The sequence below is a fragment of the Aquarana catesbeiana genome, linkage group LG09, assembly GCF_042186555.1.
Source record: "Aquarana catesbeiana isolate 2022-GZ linkage group LG09, ASM4218655v1, whole genome shotgun sequence".
NCBI lineage: Eukaryota > Metazoa > Chordata > Amphibia > Anura > Ranidae > Aquarana > Aquarana catesbeiana.
In genome coordinates this window covers 30568393-30595246 of record NC_133332.1, presented here as the reverse complement: position 1 = coordinate 30595246, position 26854 = coordinate 30568393, and the positions used below count along the sequence as shown (strand labels likewise).

The following is a 26854-nucleotide window of genomic DNA, read 5'->3' as shown; positions in this document are numbered from 1 at the left end:
CATTGTACATTCACATCAGTCCCTGCCCTCAAGGAGCTTACAATCTAAGGTGGCTCTAATCATGTGCTTCAAAAAAACACATTGGAATCCATGCGTCTGGCGCCCTGTATGTAGATTAGGGGCCGGGCCCATGGATTAGGGGGCGGCGCCCTGAGCCCCTTATGGTTGGGCTGCCACTGGCATGGGGCATACAATGATTGACTCTGGAGTGGGGCTGAAGGTAAGTATTTAGGTATGTGGCTTCTACCGAGGGAAGTGGGGTAAGATTTAAGGGACTGCTTTCAAGAGAACCTGTCTTTAATTCCAGGGGCAAGGCCACCAATCTAATCTTATGTCTAGCATGGGATGTCTGTACAGAATTGCACGTTCTGTGGCAGGTCATACAATTCACATCTAGTTTCAGCTTTTGAATGTGATCAAACCCGCATGATATACTCATGTCAAATGATCCAAACTAACATTTTATAACTTAGCAATGTTATAGGTTACAGTTGCAATTTATTATTTGACGTCATACAATAAGTATAATAATCTGAGTTGCTGGAGATTTATGAAGATTGTCATTTCACAGAGACTATTGTATTGTGTACATTTCCTCCCATTCATAGTAGAACTGGAGATGAAGAAGTCCAGGTTGGTTTCCATTGTATCTTCTGTTTTCCCATCTTCTCGGCCATGTATTCCTGAAGATATCTGTAGATAAAGATTACTTACTGTTAGTTTACCAGACTCAACAATGCACTTACTAAGGGCTCGTCCGCATGTGCGGCTAGACTGCCTGTGTTAGTAAAACTGTACATATCATCACAACTACTTTGTGCATCCAGGTGGATTATACAATGTTTCTTTTTAGGACAAATTGGGCTTTTATTTGGTTGTAAATGGTAATAGATATCTCCTGAATTTTTTTTTTTTTTTTCAAATATAGAATTTATTTAACTCCGAACAGGGGTGAGGGCCCCAATGTACAAACAGAGAAAAGTAGAAGGTACATACATCATGTTACAATTGCTATACAGGGGTCACTAATATTCAAGACATTGTATGGTACATATGTGATCAAGGCTCTACTAAGTATGTGACACCCCTTAGCGTGGTATCTGTTATCACTGAACAATATTGTGTATAGTTCTACACCTACAGGGCGTCCCCCACCAACTTTTTCAACTTTACTTTAGAAAGTAGGAGCTGATGCTCCTTAGATTGAGAGAGAAGGAAAAAGAGAAAAAAAAATCAAAGTATATGTATAAAAGGGGGGGGGGGGGGAGGGGAGAGGAGTAGAGGAGAAAGATAGGGAAAGTGGAGACATGGCGGCAGTTAGGCCCACAAACCCCCTCAGACCGTGTGATCTCAGTAATTGTGGGGTTTATAATCATGACCCAAGTAACCGCTGGCCTTCCTCGGAGTAAATGAAAGCGTTCCAGATATCCCAGGTGCTTCCTGTTTATGTTGTGCAGTTAGAATCAGGTCTTCCATGTTCTTTATTTCCACCACCCTCCGCAACCATAATGAAATGGCTGGGGAAGAAGGTTGTTTCCAGCAGAGTGGTATACACGCCTTCGCTGCATTGAGCAAATGACGTGTGAGGGATTTCTTGTACCTCTTGATGGGGATCGAAGAGTGGTGTAGAAGAAAGAACGCGGCCTCGTTAGGGATAATATATTCTGTACACTTTTGTGTTATGCGTCTGATCTCTCCCCAGAAGTCCCTTAGCTTAGAGCATGACCAGAAAATGTGAATTAGAGTTCCCTCCTCCTCGTCACAGCGCCAGCACCGATTTGAGGAGGAGGGAAAGCACCTCTGCAACCTGGAAGGGGTCAAGTACCAGCGGTTGAGCAGCTTGAAGTTTGTTTCTTGAATTTTAGTGCAAAGCGAAGATTTGAGAGCTAGTGTGATTATTCGTTGTCGCTGGGCTACCGAGAACGTGCAGTCTAGGTCTCTCTCCCATCTGACCAGGCAAGGCAGAGGTGGTTGTTCTTTTGGCGAGTTTACTAGGGAATACGTTTGGGACAAAATGTGGGCTATTGGGCCCTCTCCTGTACAAAGATCTTCAAACGACGTTTTCTGACGGGTAAAAGCTTGTGGTCCTGGGAGGGAGTGAAGGAAATGGTGTAATTGAGCGGCTTTCCAAAAAGGGTTAGTCAGATCAGTAATGGATGGCCATCTCTCTCCATTGGTAAATTTGGCTACATGGTCCCATCCCGAATCTCTAAGATCAGTGTAGTCCGTCAGCTGCAAACCCGGGGTAAAGTTTGGGTGGCCCAAGATAGGGAATAGAGGAGAATTTTTGGATGTGAGGGACGTCTGTAAGGCTATTTGATGGCTATGTTTCAAGGTGGTACCAATTAAGGGGTGAGATCTCATTCTAGAGGGAAGGTCACTATAGCACCACAAGGCACCCTTCAGGGGTATGTGAGTTTGGGATTGTTCCAGATGAACCCATAGTTTGAAAGCTTTGTTCCTCCTCCAGTCAAGAATACGTCCCAAGTGGGAGGCCAGGAAGTATTGTCGTATGTCAGGTAGTGCTAGTCCCCCCTCACTTTTGGGGAGTGTCAGTTGTGAGCGTCGTAAACAGGGATTTTTGTGTGCCCATATAAATCTTGTGAAAAGGGACTGTACCTGTTTGAAGTAAGAGGGTGGGATATGGATAGGTAGCGCTTGAATTAGGTAGATAAATTTGGGGAGTATACACATTTTCAGGAGGTTGCATCTCCCAAACCAGGAATGGAACCCTGCGTTCCATTTTTCTAACAAGCTCCGGGTATTCGTTAATAAGGGCGGGAAGTTAAGATCAAATGTATGTGACAAGTTAGAAGGTATCTTCGTGCCTAGGTATGTTAGGGCTGTATCAGTCCACTTGAAATTGAAGTTAGACTGGAGTTCCAGTAAAGTTTGTGAGGGAACAGCAATGCCCATCGCTTCCGACTTAGAGAAATTGATTTTTAGATGGGAAATGGCTCCATAAATTTTAAATTCTCGCATAAGGTTTGGAAGGGAGATTCTGGGGTTGGTGAGGGAGAATAGTAAATCATCAGCATACGCTGAGATTTTACAGTGTGATTCCCCCACCCGGAGCCCAGTGATATCTGCGTTTTTTCTGATTGTGCAGAGGAATGGTTCGAGGGAAAGGGCAAAAAGCAGGGGGGATAAAGGGCAGCCCTGTCTTGTACCATTGGTGATAGAGAGGGGGTTCGAGAGTACACCGTTTACTTTTACTTGGGCTGAAGGGTTAGAATATATTTTACCAATCCATTTCTGCATCGTGTCTCCCAGGCCTATATGACGGAGGACTGAGAACATGTAGTTCCAGTTAACCATGTCGAATGCCTTTTCGGCATCGGTGTTCACAAATATGCAGGGAGTCTTACTGGTATTCGCTACGTGGATGAGATTGAGAGCTTTAATAGTATTGTCTCTTGCCTCTCTGGTGGGAATGAAACCCACCTGATCAAGGTGGATAAGGTCATGAAGGTGTTGTGATAGTCTGGAGGCAATTATTTTGGAGAACAGCTTTAGATCCAAGTTTAATAGAGAGATGGGCCTGTAGCTGCCGCATGCGCATGGGTCTTTTCCCTCTTTGTATATCAGAGAAATATGGGCTTTTAAGGTCTCTCTCGGGAAATTTGTGTCTGCTCCTAATGCATTGAAAAAAGCTTCTAACCGTGGGCCTAGAATGGGAAAAAAGGCTTTATAGTACTGGACAGTGTAGCCGTCCGGACCTGCGGCTTTACCCACTTTCATAGAATTTAACGCTACTCTTAATTCCTCTAGAGTTATTGGTTCGTCTAGAGTTGTCTTGGTTTCAGTTGAAAGTGATGGGAGTTGAGAGTCTGAAATATATTTATCAATGCCCGCCTGGTCAGAGAGGGGAGCAGGGAGATTGTATAAGTCAGAGAAAAAATCCCCAAAGCTCTTGGATATTTGTGTTGGGGTGGTTGCTTTTTGGCCATTGGGACCAGTAATCTGTGGAATATAAGCAGCTGATCTGATTTCTCTTACTGATCTGGCCAGTAGCCTTCCGCACTTATTCCCCGACTCATAAGAAATTTTTCGACAGATCTGTAAGGCTGCCTTTGCTTTGTAATGAAGTAAATCTGTGATTTGTGAGCGCAGTGTCATCAGTTGCGTCTCGAGAGCTTGGGTAGGTGTCTGCTTATGTTGTATCTCTACCGAGGCTAAGGTGGAGAGTAGCTTAGTGATTTGTTCATTTCTTTTTCTTTTAATAGATGCCCCATGTTTGATAAAAACCCCTCGGAGTACACACTTGTGAGCTTCCCATAGTATTCCAGGGTCGCATCCCTGCGTGTCATTTTCTCGAAAATAGAGATCGAGCTCTTTAGTAACCTCCTCTAGCACCTCAGGATTTTGTAGAAGGCTCTCGCTCAGGCGCCAAAATAGGGACCTGGGCGAGGGTCTCTCCGTGAGGGCGTATGTGAGCGAGACGGGAGCGTGGTCAGACCAAGTGATCTGACCGATGGATGTGGAGCTCACAAGGTGCAACTGATCATGGGGTATCAAAAACAGGTCAATCCTGGAGTATACCTTATGTGGGGGAGAAAAAAAGGAATAATCTCTTTCTCCCGAATGTTGGAGACGCCACACATCAGTCAACTGCGCGTTGTGTAGAGTCTGCGCTATATGTTTTCTAGAAGAGGGGGAAGGGAGGAGCTACCAGAAGATGTATCTACGGAAGGAGTCAGAGGAACATTAAGATCACCTCCTAAGATCAGTTGGCCCTGTTTGAATGTCAATAGTTTGTCTACTACATGTCTCAGAAACCTGTTTTGATGTTCGTTGGGAGCATACAGTGTGGCTAGTGTAAATTGTATACCACAAATTAGTCCCTTAAGAAAGATATATCGCCCTTCAGGGTCCGCTGACACCTCCTGAAATTGCCACGGCAGTTTGCTGGAAATTAATACAGAAACCCCCCTGGACTTAGAGTGGGAGTTGGTTGAGTGATAGACTCGGGAGAAAGACCTATTCTGCAGTGCAGGGGATTTATCTGTTTTGAAATGCGTCTCTTGTATGAAGGCGATGTCAGTATGGTACTTTTTGAGGTCATGTAGCAACATATGTCTCTTCTCCGGGGTGTTTAGACCCCTCGCATTAAGAGAGGTTATTTTAAGGGAATCTACCGCCATGTCTCAGCACACAAAAAAAAAAAAAGGTGGGGGGGATTTAGTAATCTAAAATAGAATAAAAAGAGGGAAGGATTAACAGAAGGTAGAAGGGAGGGAGAGGGAGAAAATAGGAAGAAAGTAATAGGCGAGGAAGGAAGAAATAAGTACTCGGGTCGAAGAGGTCTGACCCGGTACAAGCTAAATGGGTAAGTCTAATCGACTTAATATGTATACAAAACCGGAGCCCCGGATGTATACAATGGCCTATGTGGGGCGTGGGTGGTCAGTAACCTGCAAAATAAGAATCCGGGCCTCCCACCCACCCCGGCAACACATGTATATCAACAGTAAAAAAAAAAAAATAAATAAAAGGTAAAACAGAACGCAATATTCAAGCAAAATGGCAACTATGGTTTCTTGCAAACATATAGTGTAAACAGAGTTTGGCTCTGCATTGTATGCACATCTGCGGTCGCCCGGAGACATGAAGCAAAAGACAGACAACCCCTGGGCTTCTTAGCGTAACCAGGGACCCCAGGGTATTATTACATCAGGGTTGCTTGGATGACAAAACATCGGTTTTTAGAATTCTCCAGTTAGGAGTGCAATGTCACAGAGTGCTTTTACATGGTAGATAAAACAAAAAATAGAGTTTCTTGCGTGGCACAATGGAGAGTGATCTTCACGTCTAGATCCTAACTAACCAACTTTGGGGGTTAACCCAACAGAAACACTTAAATGTTCGCTCTCCTTCTGGAGGGGAGGAAAAGGTGATTCACAACCTGTCCCCTTCCTCCTCATGATGGTTTCCATATCGACTCCATTGCTGGGGTAAAGCAGGTTGTCCTCACACAAAAAAAAAAAAAAAAAAAAACCACATAAGGAGGACAATAGTATACTGCAGCCCATGGTCCCGGATCAAGTCAGGTTCCTATGTATGATGGATCGGGGGGCGGAGTATGGGAGTCGACAGGTGGCAGTAGGAATGAGATGTGCAGAGGGGGTAATAGGAGTCTACTGTGACTGCTCGCAATGAGTAGATGGTTGCCGGATTCAGCGGTACCGCCATTCAAGTGAGCGCGTGTAAGGGTGATGATTTAATTAAAGTGGGTAACGGGGTTTCACAAGCGGCACAAGGGGTATAGACTCAGTTACTCACGTTTCCCGGTTCTCATCTTGGGACAAAGAACGGGGACGTCTTCCGTGTCGTTGCGGCCACTGAGGTTGTGGAGCTTGTCCCCTCGATGTGCTTAAACGACCTGGAGCACGGGGTAGGTAGTCCAGCCAGCTGGGGATGGCGATCGGGTCCGTTCCGAGAAAGTCAAAAAGAGCTGGCAGAGATTCCGGGGATCGCAGCAGGAAGGATTTCTGGTCCTTGAGGAAGGTGACCGACAACGGAAAACCCCATCGGTAAGTTGCGTTGCAGCGTCTGGCCAGGTCTAGTAGGGGTTTCAAGAGGGCACGTCGGTGAAGTGTTGGCCTGGAGATGTCGGGCAGAATCTTGATGGTGGCGCCATCGAATTCCAGATCACCTGTCTCCCAGGCTCCGCGGGCTATGGCTTCTTTATGTGTATAGTGATGTAGCCGGCAAATCACGTCTCGCGGCCTGGAAGGGTCAGACGGGCGAGGGCCCAGAGCTCTATGGACCCGATCTACCTCTATGCGTTCAGGGAGGTGATCACCTGCCACTCTTTTCCTCCGGCTCCGGTCCTCCATTTCCTCCATGCGGAGCTGGAGGTCTACTGCTGAGTTAGATTGGTCCTTTTGGCGAGATTCTAGGGTGGTTACTCTCTGCTCAAGGGTCACCAAGGAGGATTCACCTGTCGAGAGGCGAGTGGATAATGCTTGGACGTCCTGCTTTACCGCCCGGATCTCTCTCTTGTGTGCGGCCTCCACTCTCCCCACCAGGGCTTCGATATCCACACGTGTCGGGAGGGCCTGTAGAATAGCCTTCAACTCCGCATCCGCTCTAAATGTAATCGGCAAGGGTACAGTGTTCTCCGAGGACCCGGGAGGTACCTCAGGCGAGCCAGAGAAGATTACAGGACTGCGGGATCCCTCTGATAGTTCCGGATCCTCCATGAGGTCTGGTGTCTGTGGGATAGAGACATGAGGGCCCGCCATCTTGAGATCTGGGGAGCCAGACTGCGATCTTCCAAAAAGTCTCTGAAAGTCACCGGCAACGGGGGTATTAGTGATCGGCTGGTTTTCTTCTTGTTTCTCCGGTTCGTCCGTTTCTTAGATGAGAGCATTCTGTATTAAAAAGTCAAGTAATGCCAGGATGGGTGAGAGACGGCCGGGAGCTCAGCGTTAACACGTCTTCACACAGCCATGTCCAGACCACGCCCCTGAATTTTTTTTATTACCAAAGGAAAACTATCCCAAAATAGAAAAAAATAATAATTTTTTAAAATTTAGCTGTATAGTTCTTGTTACTACTATAACCTACCACCAAATAACAACCCAAATTATATTATCCTGCCTCTGACGATTGCAGCGATACCACATAGGTGTAGGTTAGTTGTTTGTACCCGTAGTACAACCCAGAAACAATAGTGCCCATTTTGCTTTTTTTTCTCCCTACCTAAAGCACATCGACACTTAAGCCTCGTACACACGATCGGATTGTTAGCCAACAAAACCGCAGAATTTTGTCCGAAGGGCGTTGGCCCAAACTTGTCTTGCATACAAACGGCCACACAATTGTTGGCCAACAAATACGAACGTAGTGACGTACTATGTTGTTTTTCAGCTCTTTAGCGCCACCCTTTTGGCTCCTTCTGCTAATTTCGTGTTAGTAGAAGTTTGGTGAGTGTTGATTCGCGCTTTTTCAGTTTACGCTTTTCATTTTGTGCTTTTTAGTTCGTTTCTGAACGGCCGTTCGTCAACCAGACATGTTGCGGAATCGGAGGAGATAACGTGTTATTTATTATTGGCCTTGGAGTTATTGCTTTGACATTATTTTTTTGGTTGAATAATAATTATTTGATTTGGTATATTTTCTATATTTTTGGATGCATAGAATGCACTTTTTGGTTAAGTTCTATTGGCAGATAGCATGTCTAATTTTATATGTTTTCTTTTTTAAATGCACAATAAAAAAAATTGTGGAGAATAATACTTGGCTATGTGTTTTACTTCAAATGACAGTTTGGGAGTCGGCAGTTACATTAAAAAAAATACAATGTAATATTGACAAGGGACACCAACATAGTTGTATCTTTGATACAGGATAATGGTGTTGTGGTAACTTGCCCAAAAAAACAAAACAAAAAAAATCATAATAATATTATTCTTGATATCAGTAGAAAAAAAAGTCTTTGAAAATTTGTTTGCAATAACTCCATCACTATCACCAGCAAAGCAGCTTCATTATTATCCCATTAAAGAAGAAGAGAATTGTGCGCTGCATTTGGAGATTTCATAATTTGCCGCATCACGAATGTTAATTCTCCATTACGAACGCTAGTTTACAAGACCGACCGCTTCCGGCTCATCCTTGCTTCCGAGCATGCATGTTTGTACTTTGGACTTTTGTCCGATGGACTTGTGTACACACGATTGGAAAATCCGACAACACACATTTGTAAGTGGAAAATTTTAAAGCCAGCTAGCAAACATTTGTTGTCGGAAAGTCCGACAACAATTGTCCGATGGAGCGTACACACGGTCGGATTTACCGCCAACAGCCTGTCATCGAACATTTCCTGTCAGAAAGTCCGATTGTGTGTACGGGGGTTTAACTGATACTACTTTAAAAAAAAAAAAAAAAATCCTGTTCAAAAAAATTCTGACCCTGACTCAAACACTAACCCTGGCACTGACCTAGATCAAACCTTGATCTAGGACATTTTCTTTTTCTTTTTTTTTTTTTTTTGTAATTATTTTTTTTTACACACATTTTTTTTTCCTCTGCTGGCACGCTCCCAGCACAAAGGGACATGCGCAAATATGAGGCCCCACTGAAAAGCCCTGCAGTGGAGCCGCATATTTGTGTACGCCGCTCGGCGCCAAGGAGTTAAGGATGCCGGCGGGAGCCAGTTCCTTAACAACCAGTGAATAGAGGAGCTATTCACTGGTTCACCTATAGCTTCACTGGTCATTAAGGATATTGGCGGGTGCCGGCTCCACTATTCATTGGTTGTTAAGGAAGTGGGCGTGTGCTAGCTCCTGCATAACCAGCATCTTTTTTTTTTAAAGAAACTGTCATGTGACCCCAAAAGGTGCACTAAAAAAAAGGCACCCTTGATGCGTTTTTGGTGTGTCCCTATTGATCTAAAATGGAAGGTGTGTCTCTCTTTGTTCAGGGCAGCAATCGCCGCCGGACACATCGCTCCCAGGGCTTCGCAATGGGACGGTAAAGCCCCGGAAAAGGCGAAGGCACCTGCCGAGGGGTGGGACCCCCTTCCTCCAACCGCAGAAGTGATCGAGTGGCTAATTAGCCACTCGGATCACTTCTGCCTTACAGGGAATTGCCGGCTGAAAAGATCAATACCAGGATGATGCCTGTAGGTGCAGGCATCATCCCGGTATAACCATTGAAACCTGAGGACGTCCATGGTAAGTGCAGTTGCTCCAGAGCAGGAGTCTTCCAAAAGTTTTAAACAAAGGGCTGGTTTACTATCCCTCAGGCTTTGGGGGTGGGGGGGCATTGGGAGTGGAAAATTCCTTGGGTATCAGTGGAAGTAAACAATGCCCCATCATTGGTTTTAATAGGAATAGTGACCCATTGTATCAGTGGGAGGAAAAGGGCCAGATCATTGGTGTCAGTGGATGGAATGGTGTCCTATCGTTGGTGTCAGTGGAAAGAAGAGTACACTATTTTTGGTGTCAGTGGAATAGTGCCCCATCGTTGGTGTCAGTCGGAGGAATAGTACCCCATCGTTGGTGAAAGTCGGAGGAATAGTACCCCATCGTTGGTGAAAGTCGGAGGACTAGTGCTCCATCAATGGTGTCAGTGGGAGGAATAGTGCCCTGTCAGTGGGGGAGTAATACCCTGTTTCCCCGAAAATAAGACCTAGCGTGATTGTCGGTGATGGCTGCAATATAACCCTACCCCCCAAATAAGCCCTAGTTAAAGTCCTTGTAGGTCTTATTTTCAGGGTAGGGCTTATTTTCAGGGAAACAGGGTAGGGCTTATTTGGGGGGTAGGGCTTATATTGCAGCCATCACCGACAATCACGCTAGGTCTTATTTTCGGGGAAACAGGGTAGTACCCCATCATTGGTGTCAGTGGGAGGAATAGTGCTCTATCATTGGTATCAGTGGGAGGAATAGTGTCCCATCATTGGTGTCAGTGGGAGGAATAGTGCTCTATCATTGGTATCGGTGGGAGGATCAGTGTCCCATTATTGGTGTCAGTGGATGGAATGGTGCCTCATCATTGATGTCAATGGATGGACTGCCCCCAAGGGCCAGATTAAGGCAAGCAAAGGGCCACATCAGGCCCACGGGCCGCAATTTGGAGACCACTGCTCCAGAGCTTAGTAAATGAGGGGGAGCTTTGCTGATCATCATCCAATCATATGAAAGCAAAAATGCTGTTTTTTTTTTTAAATTTTCCTGGCAGGTGATTGGGTAGTCATTGTAAAGTGAAGCTTCACCTCATTTACTGTACTAAGCTCTTGAGTAAACACACTTGCAAAGTGCACAGATGTTTTGCCTTCAGTAAATCAACCCCAGAGAGTCTACCAAACTCTTTGATACTTCTTACCTCAGAGTTCGAAATCCTCCTCTCCCTCCTCCTGCATCAGCAAACGATCCATCAAATAGTAAAATATACCGGACCAGGGCACAATGTGATATAGTATATATAAGACCTCCGCCAACAAAACCAGGAAGAAGATGGCCAGCAAAAACAAGAAGACTCGGTCTGCCAGGTGGACAATCTTCATCTTGGTGCTGCGTTGCTCCCATGGGATAGACTCTGGAGAGGGGGTCACCCTTGCCAGGGTCTCAAAAGGATCTTCTACATCAACATCATCGTCGTCGTCCTCATCGTCTGAGGGGGGAGTAGGCAGCAGGGGTGTGGAGGGGTCTTCTGTGTCACTGCCATTGGAATCCATTACAAGGTGCAGAGGGGGGGCACGTCTACAGGGAAAGGAAGAGTTGTAATGACCTGTTACCCCCCGAGGAGGGGCATCAATCCTCAACAGGTAATAGAAACCCAAAAAGTTAGGAGCAACATTGGATAGTCCAAAAAGAATCCATGAGGAAGATGGAGATGGAGACAGTAGGTTCGATTTTGTGATGAGGCGTGAATAAAAGATACCAGGGCTGAGTAATACGGTTCTGTCAGGAGAGTTACTTTATCTAATCTGAGGATAAAACACAGATAGAGTCAGCAAGACGAGGATTAGCAGCTCACCGGCCAGATGGCATTTTGTTTCTGCCAATACAACCCATGCATCACCTAATGCTGCACATTTTCATCGAGATATAGCAGAAAAAAATACTGAAAACTGTTTAAGAAATATATATTTTTTTTAATCAGTATTTTTTTTATTTTGCTCACTGATCCGCAGCTAAAACGCAGAGGAACCTCTGAACAACTGATTTTTATCTTCGCAGTGAATCCTGAGCTTCAATTCGCACCGCACATGTGTGAACCCGGGCTAATGGGGTTGTAACGGCTCATGTTTTTTCCCCTTAATACATCCTATGCATTAAGGGGAAAAAACACCTTGCAGTCACCACCCTCCCAGCCCCCCCCCCCCCCCAGTTTTACTTACCTGAGCCCCGAATTTCCGTCGGCGCGTCCCCGCCGTCCCTCTCTCCACGGGTTCCCGGCTCTTGACCTGATAGATTGATAGCAGCGCAGCCATTGGCTCCCGCTGCTGTCAATCCAGGTCAATGACGCGGGCGCCGGGGGGCGGGGCCGACTCCTGCATTCGGCCTCTATGGACGCCGAATGCTGGTCTCGGAGCGCACCCGCAACAAGGTAAACCCCTCGGGAGAGCTCTTCTCCTGGGGGGGGGGTATCTAAGGTGGGGAGGAGCCGCATGAGCCACCGAGGGACCCCAGAAATGGATGTTCGGGGCCACTCCGTGCAAAACGAGCTGCACAGTGGCGGTAAGTATGACATGTTTGTTATTTAAATAAAAACAATCCTTTAGTATCACTTTAAAGCTGCCTTCATACCTGAGCGTTTTCAGCTAATAAAACGCCCCAAAAAAGCCCAGCAAGCAAAATCACATTCATTTTAATGGCACCTGTTCACATCTGAGCGTCTTGTCACCCAAAGCAAAACGCCGGAAAAAAGCCCTAAGCTCAAAAAAGAACATGAGCTTCTTTGGGGCAGATTACAGGCATTTTTCTGCCTTTTACATTGGTGACCTGAACAAAATCGTGGCAAAAATGTGCAACTTTGAAACGCTCAGGTGTGAATGCAGCCTAAGGCCCCTTTCACACTACTGCGACTTTGCTGCGATTTTGCGGCCGCAATTTCGCTGCGATTTTTGGTGCGATTTCAGGGAATGCTTGTGTAACTTGCATCAATGTCGGACCAAAGTAGTGCAGGGACTACTTTGAAGTTGGCACGACTTGAATTCGTACGAATATGAATGGTAGTCATTGGAAATCATGGGGAACGACTCGTCAGTCCCAAATCGTAGGACAAGTCATACAAGTGTGAAAGGGGCCTAAGAGTTACAATTTGTATGCAATCAGGCAGGCCCTTGCACTACATCTGGGGTCGCCACCTCATCCCTTTAAACCCGAACACCTATGAATTACACAGGTTCTGTGGCTAATTTAATGCAGATAAGGCACCAAGTGAGTTTAATTACCACCTTAATCAGCCACAGAACCCGTGTAATTAATATGTGTTTGGGTTTAAAGGGATGAGGTGGAAACTCTAACTACACGGTTTCGGTAAACCTAAAGGAAATCTGACAACAAAAGTTGTATAGTGTGTATGGGGTCTTAGGGAGGGTTATAACCTCTGTAAGTTTTTTTTTTTTCCCCATTGCGGAGATTTCCCTTCACTTCCTGTCCCATAGCCAAACAGGAAGTGAGAGGAAATCCCTGCAAAAAAGGGAATTCCTAGTGGACCTCCAGGTCACCAGAACTAATGTCCCCGTTGAAAGATTTCCCCTTCATTACATTTCTGGGGACAACCCAAAATTTGTGATTTTCTTTTACTTTTATTTTCAATGATAATGGTAAGCAGGACAAATAGAGAGGGGGAATCTCCTTAATGGGGGGACACAGACAGCAATAAAACCCTGACAGGTATTTTAATCCTTCTCCACAAAACCCCAGCGTTTTTTTTTAACAGGTTCTGATAGCCCGGGGGGGGGGCAGGAAGGATCAGCGATCATGTGACCACTGTGATTGGTTGGCACATGACCAGGAACCGGTCCCGTCAGTTACCGATCGTCTTGTTCTCTGTGCTCGGCGTAGAAACCTCGGCTGTCCAACGACGCATATGTGTGGCATGTGGGCGTTGGAGCCCACCCTTTTGCCACTGCAGGTTTGTGTTACACAGGCAGCAAGGAAAAATTAACCCATCAAATGTTTTTAATATTTAAAAAAAATGCAGTTTAAGAACAGACAACAAGGTACCTGCTACTATCTCCATTAAAAACCATCTCTGTGTACTTCTGTGAAACTACTTTGCTATTAGGGGCTTCACTTTCCTGACATCAAGGCTTCCCCCTCTGTTACTTTTCTGGGGACAACCAAAATTTGGGATTTTACTTTAACAGCTCATTTACAGTACATGCGTTACAGTAACACAACCCATGTTAACGTGTACATATTAGAAGTCTCCTTCATTCTTGGTTGAACACAAGTGGTTGTGAACGTCAGACATGAAATATAAACAAAGCATATCCCTCTGTAGTGTGTACTTGTCTCAATCCAGAGCACCAAGTGTCATTTCTGTCTGCTGCTTTGTTCCTCTGCTATCAGCACGAGTCTCTTCCTACGAGCTTTCCTGACACCAAGAGAAAAATGGTGACAGGGAGGGCACAGTCTGTGATTGACAGCCTTAGCTCTGTTCCTGTGTGAAGATGGGGGAGGGAGGGGGGGTGTGTACCTTTCCTCCAATCAGCTCTCGGAGCTCTCTTCACTGATGGAAGTTCAGCTCTCCGCCCCCTGCTTTTCAGAGCTGAGAGATCCTGTGCAAGTTCTGCACTTTGAATGGATGTAGAGGAAAGATGGCTATACAGTAGCTAAACAGGTACAACTTATGTAGGAGGATTTTTTTAATCTCTGGGTATCACTTGAGGCCAGTCAATTTACTGGGTATATGTGGGGGTTTAAAACCACCTAAAGCCAGATTCCGCCGACTCTACCCTTTGCATCAGGTGATCCATGGAGTCATCCACACTCCAACAGACAAGGAAAGAGAATTTACTGCACACCGATGGCGTCACACAAGTTCCAGATTATTGCAGTCAGCAATCACGACGACAGCCCCCACCCTTGGGACCTTCTAACATGTTTCACCCAAAAGGGCTTACTCGTAGTTAGCAACGATTAAGGCCCCTTTCACACAGACCCAGATAGCAAGGATAACTTGCAACAAATTTGTGTCAGTGTTGAATCGTATGTCTTGTTAACTTGCTGCACATTTTCACTGGCAAGTTGTACACTTGCAGAGCACTTGAAGCACACGTTCTAGCTGACACTTTTCCAATTTGTAGCAAATTTGTGTGTCAAGTCTCTAGCATAAGCAAAGTTGCAGTGGTGAGTCTACAGCAAGAGCTCTGCAAGTCTATAGCTTAAAAATTCAGCCACAGTGACCCCTGTGGTGGGATGACTATTACACAACATAACTGAACCAGAACTTGCAGCAGACTTGCAGAAGTTTTGCAGAGAAAGTTGATCTGGAGTCATGCAATGCGGACTTGCTGCAATTGTGCAACAAACTTGTGAAGTCTGGCAAGTCTAGCAATAGCTTAGCAAGTCATTTTCAAACTTGCAGCTCAATTGCTTGCTATCTGGGGATGGATGATCGGGTCCTCCTGTCATTTTTTTCAGGCATCCATTGCGGTCTTTGGTGCGGCAGATGTCAATGGACAGGTGTCCTTTGACACCCACCGACATTCGATCCGATCCACCAAAAGCAGATGGATGGGGAACCATTCCCCTTCTGACTGGTGGATCGGATGAGCTATGAGTAAGCACTTGGACAAGTATGAAACGCGTTAGCCTATGATCTGTACACTCTGTCTATGATGTCCTGTATCTGATGTGTTCCTGATTTTAAAATAAAGAAACTTGGATTATTACTTCCTGGAGTGCGGCTGTCCAGATCTTCTCGTTTGCACATGGATCGGATGATAGTCGGATGGAAATGGACAGGCGGTCCTATTCCTTCTGACAGCCCATAGAGGACAGCAGGCTGTGCTGATGCAGAGCAGACACAGACCTGTCATCAGTCTGCTCAGTAGAGAGATTCCCTGCTGAGCAGGCCGATCAGCTGGTGGACTCTGCCAGTGTGAAAGAGGCCCAAGCCCTTTTCAGAGAAATACATTAAATGGGGAGGTCCCAAGGGTGGGGACTATCATTGTAATTGCAATAATCTGAAACTTGTGCAGCACCCTAGAGTTTAGTCAAGGAGCTCCTCACACATTTACTTGCCAGGAGTCGTTATCTTGGTCGATTGATAGAGATCTACTGATCTCTCCCTCAGTTTGGCCTTGTTGCACTTTTCTCTTCTACCACTAAGTGGCCGGGTGCTTTGTGGTACTAGATAGGAGAAGGGCAACCCAAGGTCAGGTTATGGGTATATGGGGTATCTCAGCCAACGGGAAGGGGTTTTCTTGAATCCCTTGGCCTGCTGGGAGAACCTATACATTTCGGGTGAGGTCAGGTGATCTATGTTCTGTGCCACCTGGACGGCTGTCTGGGTGGACGTGTGTCATGTGCCCTGGGCTGCTAGGCTGAAGATTGGGCCTATCCCGGGGGCATCTGGCTGCCAGGCTGTGTGAGGGCCTATCCAGAAGTAGGAGGGCAGCACAGGGTTGGGATTGCGGCTTACAATCCAACCAAAAGTGACGGTTCTGCCATCCCGAGAACCTGTCAGTGGTCGGAGGTAGAAGGGAAGCTGTCACCACAAAGGGACCAACCATCTTTACCAGGGACCACAGTGAGTAACTGAAGCAAGCACCGGAGCAGTATTCTCACTGAAAGGGCACAGTGGAGAATCGGGAAACTTCAGACGGTGATCAAGTCAGAGACCCAACCCGCGGAGGAGACGCTTGCAGAGCAGCCTTGTCAAGCCAGGGACCACGCCGGTTAGCAGGGGTGAAGCTTGAGAAGTATCTGGAGTGCCAAGCTAGGGACCCAGCAGGGAAGCATGGGGTTACCACCGCAAACCTTGGAGGAGCTCAAGGGATTCAGAGTCAGTGCATCAGAGGGTCTAGTGAGAGACCAGGAGCTCAGTGTTGAAGAACTACAAGAAGCAGTTGTAGTAAAGCTGAAGGAACTGTTATGTTTGAGTTAGGAACTGTTAAAGACTGTTTCCATAGGAGAGAGCAATCCTGCTTGTGCAGATGTGGCTTCTTGCTGGGGCCTTTCCCTGCACGGTTGTCCTCCTATTGAAGTCTCAGAGTTTGCCAATTGAATTTGCAACTACCCAAGGGTGTCCTGGCCCTAACCCTCTTTCCCCCGAAAATACAAAAAAAACGTCAAAAGAAATAAAACCTCTTTTACATCCAAGAAGTGTCTGGCGCCCAATGACTTTCACCATCTTTGCACCCACTATGCCTCACAACCCACTACATATTGAAGGATGTCAGCTATCTTTGGCCTTGGAGTTCCTTATTAGACTGGACAAGGCCAGAGACCTTGCTACACTTGTGTGATGTGATCGGTGTGATCGGTGTGCATCATTACAACAGGTGTTCCGTTAAAGCAGCTCAATGAAATGAAATGAATGGGCTACCACGCAGCCTAATGTGCTAAAAAAACAAACAAACATACCTGACCCTTTGGCACTGCCACATAAAATGTGTTGCAATGGCAATCATTTTTTAATAGCATGTGCGTTTTAGTACACCATAAGAGCCCTTTCACACTGGGGCGGTTTGCAGGCGCTATTGCGCTAATAATAGCGCCTGCAAACCGACCTGAAAGTGCCGCTGCCTTAACTCCAGTGTGAAAGCCCAGAGGGCTTTCACACTGGAGCGGTGTGCCAGCAGGACGGGAAAAAAAAGTCCTGCTAGCAGCATCTTAGGAGCGGTGAAGGAGTGGAGTGTATACCGCTCCTTCACCGTTCCTGCCCATTGAAATCAATGAGCCGGCGCGGCTATACCGCCGGCAAAGCGCCTCTGAAGAGGCGCTTTGCGGTGGTATTTAACCCTTTCTCGGCCGCTAGCGGGAGGTAAAACCGTCCCGCTAGCGGCCGTATACCGACGGTAAAGCGCCGCTAATAACAGCGCCGTTTTACCGCCGACGCCGCCCCCGCCTCAGTGTGAAAGGGCCCTAAAGCACAGTATTGCATTACAAAAAAAGACCAGGTACGATTATATTATGCACATCAGGGTGTGTTGGCAGCCTATTAGTTTCTATGGGCAGCAGTAATGCCATTTGGGCAAAAGAATGAGTTCGCTGTTTGGGGCATATGTCCTTAAGTCCTGTTCACACCGGTGTGACTTGGCATGTGATTTGACAGTTCCAAATCGCATGACAAGTCTCACCCCCATTGTTGACAATGGAACCATTCATATCACCGCGATTCACATCGCAGCGATCATGGCAAAGGTTCCTGCACTATTTTTTTACCGATTTCATTGCGACTTGCATAGACTTCTGTTAAATGAAGTTGCAAGCTCTAATGAAATTGGCAGTGCAAATCGCACTGATCTGCAGCTTTTCAATCATGCTGAAGTAGTACAATTTCAAAGCGGCACTGGTGTGACCAGGGGCTAAACGTGAGTAGCGATTGGCAAAGTGTCCAGCTGCTGCCTATTTCCACTTGTCAATACCTCACCCAATACACTAACAAACAATCGGCAGCACCTGTACAAAAGTGTTGGGAAAAAAATGTATATACAAAAAAAAAAAAAAAAAAAAAAAAATCCAAAATCAAAAAAAGAAAAAAAATGACTAGAACAGAGCTGACTGTAACATTGGGGACTGGAGGCAGAGAGCTCAACTTGTCTCCAGTGGCTTCTTTAGGAGAAGAGGGCACTTTGTGGGGTGTTGTACATCTGTATATTGTCATGTAAAGCTTTCTTTCATATCATTTTTGTAGTGGTGCAGGCATTTGTTTTTCTTATGGGTTTTGCATTGTATTTCAGTGTCCCTTGTCTGCACACTTAGGCTGCATTCACACCTGAGCATTGTTTTTTTCGAGCATTTTTATGCAGGTTTTTGAGCAATTTTGGGCATTATACTACGTTTGAGCATTGTTTTTTTTTTTTTTAATTACCCAATAGGGAAAAATATAAATCGGTTTCATCACTTGTTGCTATATTTTTCAGCTTTTTCACCTGCTTTTATTATTTATATTCTTATCTTATTTTTTTGTTAGGGTTATGCCGCGTACACACGGTCGGACTTTTCATCTACAAAAGTCCAACGGACGCCGACGGACTAAAGCTGGCTGGTAATCCGATCGTGTGTGGGCTTCTCCGGACTTTCAGCAGACTTTTTCAGCCTCAAATCCGACGGACTTTAGATTTGAAACATGCTTCAAATCTTTACGTCGTAACTACGACGGACCCCGAAATCCGCTCGTCTGTGTGCTAGTCCGACGGACAAAAACCCATGCTAGGGCAGCTATTGGCTACTGGCTATGAACTTCCTTATTTTAGTCCGGTGTACGTCATCACGTACGAATCCGTCGGACTTTTGTGTGGTCGTGTGTAGGCAAGTCCGTTCGTTAGAAAGTCTGCTGCAAGTCCGCCGAAAGTCCGCCGGAAGTCCGCCGGAAGTCTGTCGGACAGGCTGTCGGACTTTTGTAGACGAAAAGTCCGACCGTGTGTACGCGGCATTAGAGTTGGGGTTAAGGTTAGAGTTAATTGTAATTATTATTAATAATTATATTTTTTTGTTAGGGGTTATATAATTTGTTTTATAATTAATTACATTATTTTGGTTAAGGTTAGGGGCTAATTTATGTATTATTAATTATTTAATATTTATTTCATTTTCTAAATTATTTATTGCATTTAGGCAGAACAAATGCTTAAAAAAAAACCCCCAAAAAAAAACACAACCCACTCAAATTTATGGGGGGGGGGGGGCCCAAATCAAGCGAAGAAAATAGCTCCAAAACTTTTGAGCTTTAAGTGGATTGTAAAGGTTTTTTTTTTTTTTTTTTTCCTTTAAATAACAAACATGTTATACTTACCTGCTCTGTGCAAGGGTTTTACACAGAGCAGCCCTGATCCTCCTTTTCTGGGGTACCCCGGAGGCGCTCCTGGGGGCACCTGTGCGGGCGCGCTCACGAGTCCCGCTGGTGTATCCTTTGACACAGACTGCAGGACTGGGCCCTGCCCCCGGGTAACTGGATTTGATTGACAGCAGCGGAGCCAATGGCTCCTGCTGCTATTATCTATCCAATGAGGACCCAAGACAGCGACTGGAGCCTCTGGGCTAGTCGCTGGAACGATTGGGTTCAGGTAAGAAAAAGGGGGGGGGGCTCTGGGGAGCTGCAGCACAGAAGGTGAAAAACCATGAGACTTTACAACTCCTTTAGGTGTCCTTTTATGAAACTGAGATCAGCGGCGATCCCGAGTCTCACCGCTGATCTCAGCGCTTTACCAGTTTATGAAACTGAGATAATCAGCGGAGAACATGTTCTCCGCTGATTATCTCAGCACAGTGAGAATTCACAGAAACGGCCAGTTTATGAAGGTGCGATCTCCACACCTCACTGGCGATCTGTGACAGAATTCTCACTTTCTGATTCACCATTTCAGAAGTGGAGAATCAGAGTGAGAAGCCTGAAACTGGCTGATATTCTGGAGAAAGAAAGAAGTCTTTTGACTTCTTTCTTTCACCAAACAGTCAGAGCACACCTTCCCCACCATTACACACCCCAAAACCAGCAGGATAGGAATTTATAGTGTATATATATCTATATATATATATATCTATATATATAGAGATATATATATATATATATATATATATATATATATATATATATATATACACATCTATATATATATATATATATATATATATAGCTATATATAGATACATATATATATATATATATATATGTGTATCTATATATAGATATATATAGATATATTTTTTTTAGATGTTCACGTCTCTGGCTGGGTTCACACTTGTGCGATGCGTGAACCAGCGTGATTCCTGTGCGGGTTTTCACATCGCACCTACATTGACATCTGCGCACCACTGCGGGTGTCAATGTAAAGTTAATGACACCCCCAGATCATTTCACAGATCGCAGTGCGAACTATGTAATGGTGCAGGAATCGGATCGCATGGGTGTTCACACCCATGCGATCCGATTCCAGTGCGGACCAAATAAAGGGTCCTGTACCATTTTGGTGCAAATGCAATATGATTTAGGGCCAGTTCCCACTGCTGCGGTGTCCGAGATCGGATGTGATTCGCACCGCAGTGCAAAATCACATCCGATCTCTGTGCGATGCGATTTCAGCCATACAGATAGTATTGCTAAATTTGCATTGCCCTCGGACCAAACTCTTACAGGACCCTTTTATTGGTCCACAGCAGAATCGGATTGCATGGGTGTTCACACCCATGCGATTCGATTACTGTCCGAGTTTGCAGATCGCACTGCGATATGTGAACTGATTTGGGGGTGTTAACTTTTAGGCCCAGTTCACACTTGCGCGATGCCGGACATCGCACAGGCATCGCATGTTATTTGCAGCACACTGCCATTCACATTACATGCGATGTCTGTGCGGTGCGATATCAGCTGTACAGATAGTATGGCTGATATCGCACCGCATTCGGTGCAAACACGCACAGGACCCTTTTTTCTGTTCGGACCAGAATCGGATCGCATGTGTGTTCACACATATGCGATCCGATTCATGTCCGAACTGTCAGTTCGCAGTGCGATATGCAAGCTGATCTGGGGGTGTCCTTAATGTATTGACACTCCCCAGCGATTCGCATATGGCAGTGTGAACTGACATGCGAGTCGGTGCGATGCGGGAACCCGCAGTGGATTCGCAGTGTTCTCGCATCGCACCAGTTTATCAATTTTTATGTTTATCTATAATGAAATATATTTTATTTTAATTTATTAATAAATATTTATACTTGTATACTTTATTAAAATTATTTTTTTAATGATTATAAATGTATTTTGCATTTATATGAATGGTGTATAGCTGCATTACATATGTGCATTACATTCATTTACTATACACCATTCACATTTAAATAGGGACATGTATGATCTTTAAATATTGATAAAAACAATGTTTTTTTTTATAATTAGGTTAATGTATATTGTGTAGGGGGAATTTAACTTTATTATTTTATTAATATGTTGGGGAATAATGTGTGCTGATTTGTGTTAAACTTTTGTATTTTATGGTTCCTCATACTGTAATCCCGCTATATCACGTGAGATTATAGTGAGAGGAGCCGTTCTGAGGAGTTCCCGGCGTTTGTAGATCGCTCCTCAACTCAACATGAGAAGCGATCTACACACTTTCATAAACAGGCACTCAGAGGAGACCGATCTCCTCTGAGAATGCCTGAGAACTGAAAAGCGGTATTTTACCGCACTTTCATAAAAGGACACCTTAAGGCGTTTGGCTTCAGACGATGTGGAGTCGAGATGTGAACCACCTTAGAGAATAATTGATTTTTTTTTCCTCCTGTGAGCGTGTTGGAGTTTGGAGCTACAAAACACTCAGGTGTGAATGGGGCCTTAGTTGTGTAAAAAAAAAAAAAAAAAAAAAAAAAAAAAACCACACACATGGAGAGGAGTGTGATGTGTTGTGGTGCCATTCATTTTGCATTGTATCCCAAACACACCTGAGCAAAAGTATAGTGTATTGCACACTGGTGCATTGATAAAATAGAGCAGTTGACTCCCCTCATCCTTGGGAGAACTGTAGAAAAAGGAAACCATTGCATTACATGACAGAACACACAGGCTTGCGGGAAGGAGAGGCATTTACTAAGTAAATAACTGAACATTTTGATGCAAATATTAAAATTACTAATAATAACAAACACATTAAAACTCAGGCGGCTTTGTAAATTGATGCTTATGTGGAGAATGTATAAAAGGCAATCATTTGACTTTGATATAGCTGGGCCAGGTGGATGGCTGTGGGGATTCCAGTAGGGGGCGCTCTCACCACTGCAGCCCCCCTGAGACATATTAGAAGCCTCCAGCCACACAAACTGAGATCGTTCTTGAATTTTTTTTTCCATTTATTTTATGTTTTTAGTTTTCATCCTATAAATGGCAGTCAGGATTGGGACAGCTTGATATGTAAAAACACAAGATACCACTAACATACTCACATAGAATTTTACTACAATTGACAGAAACACAAAATACTAACATTATAAAAGCCATCTTTAAACAATCTTTACATTTACTAAACAAAAGTAAAATTTTGTTAACGCGTCCGTTAGATACATGAATTGCCAACAGAAAAATATCCAAAAACTGTTAAGCTACGATTACCAAAAAATTATATCACACCAAAAAAAAAAAAGTATTAATTGACTCGATAAATATCGGAGAATAAATGTGGCACTTAAAAAGGAGACCCGTACCATCCGCTGTTACCGAACACAGCCACATACATTTAGAGGTCACTCAATTCCACTATTCATGCCAAACAGCATGGATGAAGGAATCTCCCTGGCTGGCTATTGTAATCAGACAGCCGGAACACCTGTGTCTGAATACCCAAACAGTGACTGCATCTGATCGGAATGCGGTCACTGTTTGGCTGGCAATTTTCCATCCGATTCCTTCAATTTTTTTATTTGAAGCCGGTGGTGCTGACAGGGTCGCCCACAGCTCAAAATTTAGCTGAATAAGCTGGAAATGACCAAAAGTTTAAGCCAGGGATCTTCAAAACTACGGCCCTCCAGCTGTTACATCCCATGAGGCATTGTAAGACTCTGACATTCACAGGCATGATGGGAATTGTAGCTCCTGAATTGGAGGACCACAGTTTGAAGACATCTGATTTAAGCCATGTGTGGCTATGAAGTCTGAAGCCTTCACTGCCGGTTTCCCTTACTTGCAATGTTGGCGCCTGCACCCAAAGCCGGTGGATGAGTCGGCTTGGGGCCGCAGACATCGTGGGACAGGCAAGTGTCCTTATATAAAAAGTCAGCAGCTACAGTATTTTACCTGCTGACTTAATTCCCCCCCCCCAGACTGGAACTCCACTTTAAAAAAGGAGGCCAAAGCATTTTTTGGACCACAGGAGAACAATTAGTTCTGCACTCCTGTGACCCGTTTTCAGCAGACAGCGGGCTAAAGCTTCACTTTACAGTTGGGTTTCCACTCAAAGGCCTGGACTGGCAGCTGGCTCAGCCTCTCAGCTGCATCGCTGGGAGACTGAGCCAGCCGCTCCCACCCCTCCAGCGAGTACAGGGGGGGCTGAGCAGAGAGCCGGTGACTGACAGTCACAGCTCTCTGCTCAGAGCGGAGGGGAGAACTGAGCGATCAGCAGTGTGCAAAGCCGGCGGAGGACAGATGCTGCATCCACCTAGGCGAGTATAAGGGTTTTTTTTTTTTTTTTTTTTAATAAGCCTCATACTTCTCTTTTTAGAGCTCCCATTCCAGCTCCGTAGACTGCCCTTCTCCTGTTATTTGTCCCAGGACAGAGCACACTTCTCCAGCTGCCCACAGTTACCCGGCTCCTCAAAACTAACAAGGTCTCTGGGGGTTGGCTAATATTAATCTCAAGCACAGGATATCAGTTGTCAGGCTGCCACCGATAAGGGGGGGTGCATGCAGTACTCCCATATCAGGCCCCCTGCTGACCTGATGGGTTCCATCACATCGCTGCAGAGTGGTGCCAGCAACACATTGTCTGTGTTGCCTGACAGCTGAAATCGACCAATGGCAGCCAACTATAGGCCGAGAGTAGACGAGCTTAGAAAAAAAAGAGATTATACAAGCCATGCATGTGCAGGGAAAAAAAAAAAAAGTTGCACATGCATCCTGTGCACCTAGAGAGGGTGCGTCACCACTGCCTGGCAACCACAGAGGACACTGCTAGCCTCCAGCACCATACCGCCACAGTGGTGGAAAAAAAAATGAGGGATATAAAAAGACAATATGGAAGAATTAAAAAAGTGAAGAAAAAAAAAACCAAAAAGGGGTAAGAGAGAGCTACAATGAAAGAATGGAATCTATGATGCAAAGCCAACCTAAATACATAAACAACAATGAATGAAATGTAAAGGACAACAATGTCCACCTACACTAGGATAAACTCAGTGTTTCTCAACTCCAGTCCTCAAGGCGCCCCAACAGGTCATGTTTTCAGGAGTTCCCTCAGATGAAACGGCTGTCGTAATTACTAAAGGCAGTGAAACCGATCAAATCACCTGTGCAACATAATAGAAAGCCTGAAAACATGACCTGTTGGGACGCCTTGAGGACTGGAGTTGAGAAACACTGGTATAAACTAAATGGCTACTAATGGAATGCATGATGTCATACCATGAAAACACTGCAACCGTACAAAGATGACGTATGACCTTCTCCAAGCCCCTTTGTAAAATAGACACACGATCGGATTTTCGGCAGGGAATTGTGTGATGACAGACGGTTTGCCTAAAATCTGACCGTTAGCACGCTCCTTCAGACAATTGTTGGCCAACTTTCCGCCAACAAATGTTGGATGGCAGGCTAGTAAATTTCCGGCGGACAACAGATTTTCCTATTGTCTGTACACAAGTCCGTCACACAAAAGTCCAAAGTACAAACACGCATGCTGGGAATCAATGCTCAAACACGACATTAGCAGAAGGTGCCCAAAGGGTGGCGCTCAAGAGCTGAAATTCCACGTAGTATGTCACTATGTTCGTGTTTGTTGGCCGACAATTGTGTACCGTTTGCATGCAACACAAGTTCACAGCACACGCCCTTCGGACAAAAGTCTGGCGCTTTGTCTGCGGAAAATCTGATCGTGTGTACGAGGCTTTACTGGTAAGATTAACTGGGAATATTGTCTGTCATACTGGAGGGCTGGCCAGTGAAGGAGCGATATACATGTTGTGAAGTGTCCAATGTGCACACTTCACAACACAATCAAAGCTGAATTATAGGGCAAGATTTTTCTGGGAACTGCACAAGACACCTGTAGGTTCCACCAGGAACACATGAGATAAGGTGACAATATGCAGGGCCTATAACAGGAAGTGCCTGAACAGGGGCCTTTATGGCAGGATCACCAGGTTTTTCCTTTAGTTAAATTAAAGCTTAGGATTGGACGGGGAATCCGAAAGGTATTAGGTGTACCAACATGGCGCTGATTCCCCGTCCTAATGGTAAAGTCGGGTAAACGGTGGCCACTCACTGGAATTTTATTATAACATGGTGGCCTGTCGGCCAAGATCCTTTCATAGAACTATAGAGGAAGATCAGCTGGTGCAGAGCTTACCAAAAGGACGGGGAATCAGAAATGTTTTAGGTGTACCAACATGGCGGTGTTCTACAATTTTCCTCGACCTCCGAGGATCTGCGCATGCGCAGTGTTGACGCTGCGCTAGCTGATCGTGACTTGGCTGCACTGGAAGTGACGTAATTGGAGATTTTGACGAGTTGGCTATTTTGACAGAACACTGGCACAAATCTGACCTTTACTTGACCAACAGGTCACCCAGCTAATTTTACCGCATTTACTCATTAAGAGGAAGTCTCCCCCCCCCCCGTACACACGACCGGTTTTGTCGCAATAAACTCCAAAGGTTTCTCCGACGGAATTCCATTCAAGCGGTCTTGCCTACACACGGTCAAACCAAAGTCCAACCGTCCAGAACGCGGTGACGTACAGCACGTACGACGGGACTAGAAAAAGGAAGTTCAATAGCCAGTAGCCAATAGGTTCCGTCTTGTACTTGCTTCAAAGCATGCGTCGTTTTTGGTCCGTCGGAACAGCATACAGACGATAGGAATTGGTTCCGTCGGAAATATTTAGAACATGTTCCATTTCTAGGTCCATCAGAATTTTCGAAAAAAAAAAAAGTCCGATGAGGCATACACACGATCGGAATAGATGAAGAAAAGCTTCCGTCGGACTTTTTCTGTCGGACATTCCGCTCGTGTGTACACGGCATTACAAACTGTTACATTGTTTCTCTTTCCAAAATAAGCATAGTCACTAATTGTCGGTAACAAGTTTTCACCACAGTCCGCCCCCCCATCCCGTCTCTACTCCATAACCCTATCTTCCCTTCCTTTTACCCCAGTAAAAACCTTTCTTATCTATATAAAATGGCGATGCATTCTACTATTGTAATTCTCACCTAGACACAAGTCTAATGTATCATTTATAATTCTGCCAAGATTTGCAATTGCCACAGAAACCTTTTAATAAAATAAAATTAAAACATGGTTACTTAAAGTAGAAATGTAGGCAAAGCTCCCCCCCCCCCCCCCCCATTTTGGATGGAGTAAGGGGGGGGGGTGTTATAACCCGTCAGATTTTTTTTCTCGTCATTGTGTCCCATGTGTGGCATGTGGGCGTTGGAGCCCACCCTTTTGCCACTGCAGGTTTGTGTTACACAGGCAGCAAGGAAAAATTAACCCATCAAATGTTTTTAAA

The 26854-nt window shown here is 45.2% G+C and overlaps 1 long non-coding RNA gene across 1 annotated transcript; it reads right to left on the bottom strand.

Annotated features, from left to right (window-relative positions):
• Nucleotides 1-543: 543 nt before the first annotated feature.
• LOC141107145 (uncharacterized) lies at nt 544-11429 on the bottom strand. The gene is made up of 2 exons (XR_012235796.1): nt 10837-11429; nt 544-693 (listed from the first exon to the last, which is right to left on the bottom strand). It is a non-coding gene; the product is annotated as an uncharacterized lncRNA (long non-coding RNA).
• Nucleotides 11430-26854: the final 15425 nt, after the last annotated feature.